Genomic DNA, 11,455 nt, shown 5'->3' on the forward strand with positions numbered 1-11,455 from the left:
AGCTAAGCTCTGGCCATGGCAGCCATTTGGGAAGTGCATGGGCAGATGGAAGACCTTCTCAATCTCTCCTTTCTCTGCAACATCTGCCTTGCATATAAAAATCAACAAAACTTTTAAAAAGCTATTTTTAAAGATTTATTTTTATTACAAGGTCAGATATACAGAGAGGAGGAGAGACAGAGAGGAAGATCCTCCATCCGATGATTCACTCCCCAAGTGAGCCACAATGGCCGATCTGGAGCCGGGAACCAGGAACTTCTTCCGGGTCTCCCACGCAGGTGCATTGTCTCAAACCATTGGGCCATCCTCGACTGCTTTCCCAGGCCACAAGCAGAGAGCTGGATGGGAGGTGAAGCTGCTGGGATTAGAACCAGTGCCCGTATGGGATCCTGGCGCATTCAAGGCGAGGACTTCAACTGCTAGACCATGCTGCAGGGCCCTAAAAAGCTATTTTTTAAAGTGACCAAACAGAATAGGATCTTTGTTGGAACAAAAAGGTCAAGAACACAGAGCTCAACTTACCTACCCATTGCAGTGCCTTGAGCAGGTTTCCTAACAGTTCAGCTCCTCACATCCTCATGATGCCGATGTGAAGAAAAGGAGTTAATACATGCAAAGCCAAGCAGAGTGGGTACCTAAGTGTCACACAAACACCGTCTGCTCTTGTGGTTGCTGCTTGAGGCAATTAGTTCTCTATAACAAGACACCTACAACTGAATGACTGCAAAGTGAGGGGGTGTGAATTCAAACTAAATAACCCTAACAGGTCTTCAGAAAATGAGACTTCAGAATGTTGGTATCCTCCTTGGTGGCTGGCTGTGGAGACCACACCTACCTGCAGTGTCACTGGTCGTGATATTAAGTCCATGTATCAGGATGGCATTCAAGCACTCGAGATTCCCCTTTGAGGCCACAACATGGAAGCTGAGAGAAAAAAAGTAGTTGGTATGTCACAGAAACTACCAATGGCAATTTGAATGTGACATTAATCCCACTGCTTCTTCAACACATGTGCATAATTTAAATATTACATTATAATAGTTGAGAATCGTTAATTCAAAATTAAAAACTCAAAAAGGGGCTGGTGCAATGGCTCAATGGCTAAATCCTCACCTTCTAAGCACCAGGATCCCATTGGGGTGCTGGTTCATGTCCCAGCTGTTCCACTTCCCATCCAACTCCCTGCCTGTGGCCTGGGAAGGCAGGAGACAATGGCCCAAACCTTAGGACCCTAAACCCGTGTGGGAGACCTGGAAGAAGCTCCAGGCTCCAGGCTCCAGGCTCCAGGCTTCGGATTGGCTCAGCTCCAGCCATTGCAGCCACTTGGGGAGCAAATCAGCAGATGAAAGATTTTTCTCTGGCTATCCTCTCCATAAATCTAATCTGCCTTTCCAATAAAAATAAATAAATCTTTGTTAAACCAACAAGTACTGACCAGTTAGCAAAACACCCCATTATTCTTTTGGCATCTAGTACTTCAGAAATCAACACACATTTACAGAAATATTTTGTGTCCAGTTACACCTGGCCTTGACTACTCTGCCACATCTGAACCGTGAGGACAAGCACAGGAGAAGCTGCTAGCAAAGGATGATGGCTCAGGGTAACGCAGAGCTGAGGTCCTGAGCCAGGACAGTCACAGCTCTGCAGAAGACCAAGGACAGTAGGTGCTCCACGACGCTCCTGGTATGGACACTGCACACAGTGCTCTCCAGGGGCAGCAACCCTGGCACCGCTGTGGGACAACATTGTCCTCAACCGCTAGGGCACCCAGTCCCTCCATTCCTGCCTCTTTCATTCTGTACAGAGCTGAACATTCCATAATATATAAGTAAATTCAGCATTCCCCTATACTTAATCAATCTCTTCTATCTCAAATGGCAACTGAATAAGTACAGGAATTTGGGGTCATTTTTCTTTCTAGTATTTCCATACAACCAATAACAATGTTAGACAGATGGAAACTCTCAAATATTTGAATACCTACATGCTTGGAAACAACACCTGATGACAGCCTGCAATCCATTTCCACATATTACTACACTCAGTCAAGTGTTGTTATTAGCTTTACGATCAATAGCCACATGTACTGGGGACCGACATCTAAGCAAAGCAAGACTGTGTAATTTGAGTTAGAGAGAAGAAATGTTTCTGGTAAAAACAATGCACTGTTCTTAACAGTCAGCTAAATACCAATTTAGAGAAATGTAAGTTGCTGTAAAGCTACAAGGTAACATTTTGTCTCTGCAACAATGAAGAATGGAATTATATTCCGTAATCCACACCAGAAGTTTTTAAAGAATGTCAATCCTGTTCAAAACAATGGAATTTAGTCTCAACAGTCTTGAAGACCCCATTTTTAATTGTTTGCCTGTTTTAATATCTCTTGCTAGAGATGTAATTTTATTTGAAAGGCAGAGTTAGAGAGAGAGAGAGGGAGCGAGATCTTTTACCTGCTGGCTCACTCCCCAGATGGCCGTAAATGTCAGAGCTGAGCGACGTAAAGCCAGTAGCCAATAGCTTCTTCTGGGTCTCCCATGCGGGCGCAGAGGCCCAAGGACTTAGAACATCCTCCGATACTTTCCCAGGAAATAAGCAAAGAGCTGGACAGTAGAGCAGCCAGGAAACAAACCGGCACACATATGGGATGCTGGAACTGCAGACAGAAGTTTAGCCTACTAAGCCATAGCAAGCTCCCTGTTTGTTTTCATGTCTCAGCTCCCAAACTTGAAGACTTTCGAAGTGGACTGAACTGACACAATACTGGTGACAAGTGAAGAAAGTACAAAAAATATAAAAACCCTTATTAATGTTGATGGGCTATCAAAAAAAGGAATCATTAACAGGTATGCAAAGAGTTATACATGTATCTGCAAAACTGCTCTACAGAAGTATACTTAGTAAAATGTTAAGCTGGTGATTATGAAGCAAATTATAAAAATGTCATTGAAAGAAATTAAATAGGGCCCGGCGGTGTGGCCTAGTGACTAAAGTCCTCGTCTTGAACGCCCTGGGATCACATATGGGTGCCGGTTCTAATCCCGGCAGCTCCACTTCCCATCCAGCTCCCTGCTTGTGGCCTGGGAAAGCAGTTGAGGACGGCCCAAAGCTTTGGGACCCTGCACCCGTGTGGGAGACCTGGAAGAGGTTCCTGGCTTCGGATTGGCGCGCACGGGCTGTTGCGGCTCACTTGGGGAGTGAATCATCGGATGGAGGATCTTCCTCTCTGTCTCTCCTCCTCTGTGTATATCTGACTTTGTAATAAAATAAATAAATCTTTTTAAAAAAAAGAAATTAAATAAATGTATGTAAAGAGACAGGCAAATGTAAGGAGAGAGAGAGGTAGACGAGAGAAAAATATACTTATAAAAATGAATATATGAAATAATACAAAAAAACACAGAGGCTGTTAAAATGGATTATTTTAAAAATGTGACCCAATAACTGCTGGCTACAAAAATACAATTTGAATATGATGATAATAAAGATAAAAATGAATTTTGAATAAAATTTTTAAGAAAGGGGCCCAGCACAGTAGCCCAGTGTCTAAAGTCCTTGCCATCTATGCACGAGGATTCCCATATGGATTCCAGTTCATATCTCAGCTGCTCCACTTCCCTTCTAGCTCCCTGCTTGTGGCCTGGGAAAGCAGTAGAGATGGCCCAAAGCCTTGGGACCCCATACCCACGTGGGAGACCTGGAAGAGGCTAAGGGTTTCAGATCAGTTCAGCTCCGACCACTGAAGCCGCTTGGAGAGTGAACCAGCAGATGAAAGATCTTTTTTTATTTCCAATAAAAATAAGTAAATCTCCAAAAAAAAAAAAAAAACTATTTTAAGAAAGAAAACAAGGACCCGGAGCGATAGCACAGCAGCTAAAGTTCTCGCCTTGAACGCCCCAGGATCCCATATGGTTGCCGGTTCTAGTCCTGGCAGTCCCACTTCCCCTCCAGCTCCCTGATTGTGGCCTGGGAAAGCAGTTGAGGACGGCCTAAAGCCTTGGGACCCTGCACCTGCATGGGAGACCTGGAAGAGGCTCTTGGCTCCTGGCTTTGAATTGGCGCAGCTCTAGCTGTTGCAGCCGCTTGGGGAGTGAACCATCAGACGGAAGATCTTCCTGCCTGTCTCTCCTCCTGTCTGTATATTCACTTTTCCAATAAAAACAAATAAATCTTAAAAAAAAGAAAACGAATGAATCATTGGCTAAAAATATCTTAGTAAATATTCAAAGTATTCAAAAACACTGCAAATATGAATACGCAGAAATGAATGAGGTTTTAATGAAGAGTTTCATCCCAAAAAATATCCTCTCCGTCTTTTAACATCTTACCATGTGGGGAAAAAAACAAAGGAAAAAAGCCACTAAAAGGTATTAAATGATCACTATACTGTGAGTCCTACAAATACTTCAACATTAGCAAAGAGGACGACCTTAAATTACATAACACTGCTGTCAAATTGCTACTTGATCAAACTGAAAAACATAGACTGCAAACTTTTCCAATTTCACTGATCTTAAAAACGTTTTGATTTACAGTCATGCCTTGTTATCTTTAAATATCTGAGCATTCCAAGGTAGTGACCCACAACATCAGACATTAACTGTTGACTTCCTGATATTCATCTCTGTATTTAGTATCTGGCTTCAGTTATAATTTTCTGTAGAAACCCAGACAAGTTTAAGAATGGGGATTTCAGGAGATGAGAGTTTCACTTACAACTTTGGGCGATTGTACCTACCAGAGTTGAGGTGGTCTTACAATAATCTTAATTTACCCTTAACCCAGCTGCTCCCCACTTGAACAGACAGGAAAGTAATGAAGCCCTGGGGAGGGTGGAGGCAAGGCGGGCACATCGTGCCTCTTTAGATGTGCCTCTAGTGCCGCCACCTCCTCTCTACGGTGTCGACAGGGAACAGGGAAGGCTGTAACTTACAGATCTGTGACGTTTCTTGAAATCAGACCACGGATTACACAAAGACAGTGAACTTTCTCCCACTCTTTTATGGTACCACTTCAAAGATCAAGAATGGTAACATAAAAAGTTGACAGACAACAATGGGCTTGGTATCTTAGTAACTGCAGGCCGCATGACCACACAGCCTGCACAGCCAGAGCCCCTGGCAGCCCTAGGAACCCAGCAGGCCTGGGTGGAGACTGTAGGTGACACAGTGGGTGAACACAGCTCCCAAGTCTTTTTTTTAAGGCTTATTTTATTTTTTATTGGAGAGTCAGAGAGAGAGGAGGAAAGACAGAGAGGAAGATCGTCCACCCAGTCTCCCACCCAGGTGTAGGGTCCTGAGGCTTTGGGTCGTCCTCGACTGCTTTCCAAGGCCACAATCAGGGCCAACTCCCAAGTCTTAGGTGTGCACATATGGCTTCCATCCCCTGCAGCACTCACACAGATTGGCCCTCCACGTCCAGTTTGGCAGGATTGACTCCCTTTCTTGCAAGGATCGCAGATACTTTCTCTACATCCCCTCTCTCTGCTGCCTTCATTAATCGGTCGTCATATTTATTCCAGTCAGCTGTATGCTGCAGAAAGGAAGCGATAAGTCAACATGGCCCATGCTTGCTGTTGTGGTCCCTGAAGCCCCTTTACTGATCTGGCTATGACAGATGTCAATTATCCTCTGTGCAGTGGCATGTGTCCGTCTGACGACATCCCCAATTCTCCACTCCCCCACCACATACCTACAGAAGCACTATCTAAAAGGAGCTTCTAGAAGAAAATGCACAGAATTATATATGTGGGCACACTCATACTCAACAGAGGTCATTATGTGAAAACAAAATCAGCCATTATGGAGCCCAGCGCAGTGGCCTAGCGGCTAAAGTCCTCGCCTTGAATGCCCCGGGATCCCATGTTGGCACCAGTTCTAATCCCGGCAGCCCTACTTCCCATCCAGCTCCCTGCCCGTGGCCTGGGAATGCAGTAGAGGATGGCCCAAAGTCTTGGGACCCTGCACCCACGTGGGAGACCCAGAAGAGGCTCCTGGCTTCGGACTCCAGCCGTTGTGGCCACTTGGGGAGTGAACCATCGGAAGGAAGATCTTCCTCTCTGTTTTTCCTCCTCTTTGTATATTTGCCTTTCCAATAAAAACAAATACATCTTTTAAAAAATGAAGATATTCAGGATATTCTGAAACCAAAAAGCTGAACCTTTACCGAATATACAGAAATTTCAGAAAACAGAACTAAAACATATACTTAACATTTAAGCTTATATACCAATTTAGAACCAAAAAAAAAAAAGTGCACAAATGTTTCATTTTACTGACAAAGCAAAGCCTAACAAACTTTAGAACTGTAGCAATCTCCCAGGAAAAATAAGCAAGGTGTATTTCTTCTCAAATGTGTTATCAACGTGATTATCTCTGCCCTCCAATCACTGCTGATCTTTTGATTAAATAAGTCCTGAACTCAAACACTAAAATGAAAACTGAATAAAAAAAATCAAAAATCACAGTTTCCACTTCCTCCTCACACACACTATTTTAATGGAACCTGACTCAAACATCTATACACACTTGACAATTTTCATCTCTAAATGAGTTGGTATCCAGAGATTAGCATGAAAAGTTCAAACTGCCAGCCATGACTCTATGACTCAAAGTCTGAACTACATTTTCCTTAGCTTTAAAACACAAGGTTTGCTGACTGTAATCTGAGTAATAGAACATACAAGCTTAAGAGGCACTATGTTTCCAAATGCCAAAGAAATTAAGCCAGATTTGGCACACAAATATCTGCTCTGAACTGCTTAGTTTATCCTTGCAAATAAACCAATTTTAACTATATTTCCAAGTAAAGTGGCACATGGAGAAAGAAGCTACTTACATCATTTTTTTTAAAAACCATAAAAGCAAAAGCTGAGCTTCTTAAATGTGATACAAATCAATTCAGAAATATTTCTGGTTCTTAATTCTATTCCACCAAGCTCCATTTTCACTTCTGGTCCAATGTAACTAGCCAGCAGCACTACTCAATTATCAAGATTCTACCAATCTGATTTTACACCCAGAGAAACAAACAAGAATGTTTGTATTCAATTACTGACTCCAACCTGCTAATCAAATAAATCAGGAACAAAATAATAGAAACAAAAAATAGTAACAGGTAGTGACCAGTTACTTAAATGCACTAATTTAAAACCAGGCAGTGCAGAAATCCTCCTGGAGAATCCTGCATATCCCAGCAGATCACTGGATACCTACCCTGTTCTCAGGAGCACAAGAAAGCCAACAGTTCATCATAGACAGGATTTCGCTTTTGTTGCTGACAACAAACTACCCTGCAGAGCAAACAAATCTTTTCAGCTCACAAAGCAAGCCCTCACACTCCTAACCAGCGACCCAGTCCCTTGCACGCCAGGCAATGCTTAGCACAGTGTTGGCTTCATCTTCGTGATCCTTCTTCGCCTTCATAATGCTGGACAATTCTCTTATTTCCTGTGTAGCCCTTAATGAATAGCAGCTCCAAGTCAGAGATTCTTCCTCTTTCTCTTTCCTTCGAAGCGGCCTCTCCCTTTCAGGCTCCCGCTGGAAACCCTGAGCTCCGCATTCGGCTGTGGAGCGCAGCAACAACGGGGAGGCTGCCAGTGCATGATGAAGCCCTCTACAGCCTGGCAGTTCAGTAAAGAGCGAGTATCCGGTCTCCCATTGGTGGGTTCTGTTTTAGATTCCATAGAACCTGACAGCTGAGTGACAGAAAGGAGCAGCTAAGAATATATTACAAATGCATGCTTTTCCTCTGAGTAAAACATTTGTATTCGACTTGGAAACAGGAGCCGAACAAATCGTAAAACATGCTTATTATATCAGAACGGTTTGCATGACCTGATGACCAAGTCGTTCAGAGATAAGCCTGGCTTTTCTACAATTTTCAAAACACATTTCAGTCTCAGGATCATCTCATGAAGTCAGAATAACCTGGAAAAACAGAATGTAAAAATCTATTCTGAGAAAATGTGTCACACTTTATTTAAGGGAACACACAGAGACAGTCGTACTTTCAGATCGTGTCCGTTTCAATGTTGTGCGTCTCTCAGTCTCCTTTTGCACACAGCCGGGTTTCAGCTGCCAGCTGCTGCCAGTCTGTTTCTTGGCAGATTAAACAAGAAAAGCCCCAAACTCTGCCAAGACATCAGACACAGGGTGAGGAATGACTACGAGCACATTTTAAACTGACCTTAGTTTTCTTCATTGCAAAGTTTAGCACACGGCTTATTATGTCAAGTAACCATTTTATCCAATGATCTGAACTCAGTGGACCAGAAAATAATGAAGCCAATTAAATAATAAGCTAGACTAGATATAAAATTGTGTTTGAGGTCATAACAGACACCTTCTCCATATTCTCTATGACATCCTGACTTGTACTAACACCCATATATTGTTGGGATATCCACAAACTTGCCGTGTTTTCTCACCATGCTCTAGTTACCAAAACAGCATGAGGATAGTTTACACCTCCTCTAAAAGCACGCGTTCAGGAAAACTGCTGCATGGAAAAGCAAAACCTCCCAGGCAAGAGTTCATAGACACAAGGTTAGCTGATACACTCAGATCATGCTGCCAGCCCAAAGAACATCAACAAGATATTTGCAATTATCTGACCTCAAACCATCAGGCCTTTATTCTAGTTAAAAAATACATACACAATGAGCTATATTTCACCATTTTTTTACACTATGATTTTTTTTCCTCCCAAACCATAGGAGATACCATAATGGATTCATTTATCTAGACCCAGGGAATCCACACAGGATTTCCACTTACAGAGGAAATCAGGGGCAGAACTCGGGCTCTGTCCTTTGGTTAACAAAGCAAGGACATTCTTTATGGAAACAGGAAATTAAAGGCAAGGCAATAGAAACCAATAGGAAGAGGAAAGCTTGCAACTGTCAGAAATGCCATATAAGGATGTCCACGCTCCGAGGCTGGAGTCTGTGTGTCCTGGTGCACAGGGACGTCCTGAGCTCTCTCTAAGGAGATGTGTGTGCTCAGGAGCTGGGGTCTGTGTGTCCTGGAGCGTGGGGACATCCTGAGCTCTCTAAGGAGATGTGTGTGCTCAGGAGCTGGGGTCTGCGTGTCCTGGAGCACCGGGATGTCCTGAGCTCTCTCTAAGGAGATGTGTGTGCTCAGGAGCTGGGGTCTGCGTGTCCTGGAGTGTGGAGACATTCTGAGCTCTCTCTAAGGAGATGTGTGTGCTCAGGAGCTGGGGTCTGCGTGTCCTGGAGTGTGGGGACATCCTGAGCTCTCTAAGGAGATGTGTGTGCTTGGGAGCTGGGGTCTGCGTGTCCCGGTGCAGGGGGACGTCCTGAGCTCTCTTCTAGAGCTTCATCTGTGGCTGCCACTCTGCTAGTCACACACTCACCTTCAACAACAGCTACTTCCCTGCAAGCCTAGGCCAATTCCCAGCTCTGCTGTCTCCAGCTTCTGTTGGACTCTTCCTGCCCTTGCTTCAGGTTTTTCTCAAAAGGCATCTCCTCGGAGAACAATCCTCAGAACGGTTTGTAATCAGCTGGTCACAATCCACTCCACAGTCCATACCCTCATGTACTTGATCTTTCTTCGGTGGACTCGGGCGCTGCCATTGCCCCACCTCTCCTCTGTTTATCACCCTAACTGCCTGTCTCCAATCCCTCCTGTGTGACCAACTCTCCAGGGTCTCTTCTACATTATTTGAAACTATATAACTGATTTTATTTTTTTTAACATTTATTTACTTGTCAGGGAGGAACAATATAGAAAAAGAGGAGGAAAGGAAATCTTTTCATGACTTTTATCCATTTGGTTTCATTTATTCAAATGGTTGTATGGCTAGGACTGGGATAGGACAAAGACAGAAGTCTGGAATTCCAACCGGGTTTCTCCCACACGAGTAACAGGGGCAATAGGACAACCACAACCATTATACCATTATATGTATTTGAGGCTTTTTCTCTGCTATTCAAATAAATAAATAATTTTTTAAAGCCATGCTAACACGAGCCCGGTGCAGTAGCCTAGCAGCTAAAGTCCCCAATTTGCACACACCAGGATCCCATATGGGCGCCGGTTCTAATCCTGGCAGCTGCTTCCCATCCAGCTCCCTGCTTGTAGCCTGGGAAAGCAGTCAAGAATGGCCCAAAGCCTTGGGACCCTGCACCCGCATAGAAGACCCAAAAGAGGCTCAAGGCTCCTGGCTCCTGCCATTGCAGCCACTTGGGGAGTGAATCAATGAAAGGAAGATCTTTCTGTTTCTCCTGCTCTCTGTATACTTGCTTTTCCAATAAAAATAAATCTTCCCAAAAAATGGTTTTATGAATACCATCAAAGAAATACAGGGCAAAAGTAATTTTTTTAAAAAGTAGGCCTACATATTGGGAGGTCTTCAGTCATTCTGCGGTCTGCCCCAGGAAGTTCTCAAGAAAGCCTGAACTATGTAAACACGTATGCTCTCTGTTTCCCTGCTGCTTGGCTCTGCATAGACTGTTTCTCCACACATACCCCTCCACTGCCAGACGCCATACTAACAGGGCTATCTTACACCGAGAGCCCCCAAGAGAGAGCAGAAGCAAGCCTCATTCTCATGTATTTTACTGACAGGAGCAAAACCTGACCAATTCATTAGCTATACCTGCGAGTGATCAACTACTAATAAGGTTGAGCTTGTCTTCAAAAAGCACAACAGCTAATGAAAACATGACACAATCAGAATATCAAATTGTGCAGTCCATTCTCAATGAGCCTCACCCCAAGTACCTTAAGACGGACTAATATATAACACCTATGCACACTTTTCATTACTCTGAAATACTTGAAAGTAATGCTTTGGGGAACAAAATATTCATATTCAGCAGAAGAAATTATGGCTTCTTAAATGCAGCAAGGAAAAGCTAAAAGTTGACCTATAGATTAAAACTGACTTCAGAAGATTTCAGTTAAGCACAAGGCATGGAACTGAAGTACCCTCAATAAATAAATCATCCTTTTAAAGAAATGAGTGGGAGGAAGGACTTTGACTACTAGCCAAATATTTAAATCAGTGAGCAAACCACATTCAACAGCCCATTTGAAGGATCACACACTTCCATGAAGTGGGATTAATCACTGGAATGCAAGAGTAGTTCAAGACACAAAAATAAATTAGTGTAATATACCACATGGACATAATGAAGGACAGAAATGATCATCATCTCAGTTGAGGTAGAAAAAACATGACAACACACAAGAGTCTTTCATAATTAAAAAAAAAATCTTAGAATGGAAGGAAATTCTTCCATCTACTGGTTCACTTCCCAAATGGACACAATGGCCAGTGTTGGGCCTGGCCAAAGCCAGGAGCCACAAGCCAAGGACTTCTCCCAGGTCTCCCTCCCACAAGCAGAATAGTGGCCCAAAGAGTTAGGCCACCTTCCACTGTTGTCTCAGACACATTCACAGGGAGCTGGGTCACAAGCGAAGCGGTCACA

General features: G+C 43.5%; 1 long non-coding RNA gene across 1 annotated transcript; it reads right to left on the reverse strand.

The window, feature by feature from the left end:
* Nucleotides 1-831: 831 nt before the first annotated feature.
* Nucleotides 832-7,575, reverse strand: LOC131483111 (uncharacterized). Its single transcript, XR_009247525.1, has 3 exons — nt 7,215-7,575; nt 5,399-5,532; nt 832-924 (listed from the first exon to the last, which is right to left on the reverse strand). It is a non-coding gene; the product is annotated as an uncharacterized LOC131483111 (long non-coding RNA).
* Between the last annotated feature and the right edge of the window lie 3,880 nt (nt 7,576-11,455).

This window comes from Ochotona princeps, chromosome 23 (genome assembly GCF_030435755.1).
Source record: "Ochotona princeps isolate mOchPri1 chromosome 23, mOchPri1.hap1, whole genome shotgun sequence".
Lineage (NCBI taxonomy): Eukaryota > Metazoa > Chordata > Mammalia > Lagomorpha > Ochotonidae > Ochotona > Ochotona princeps.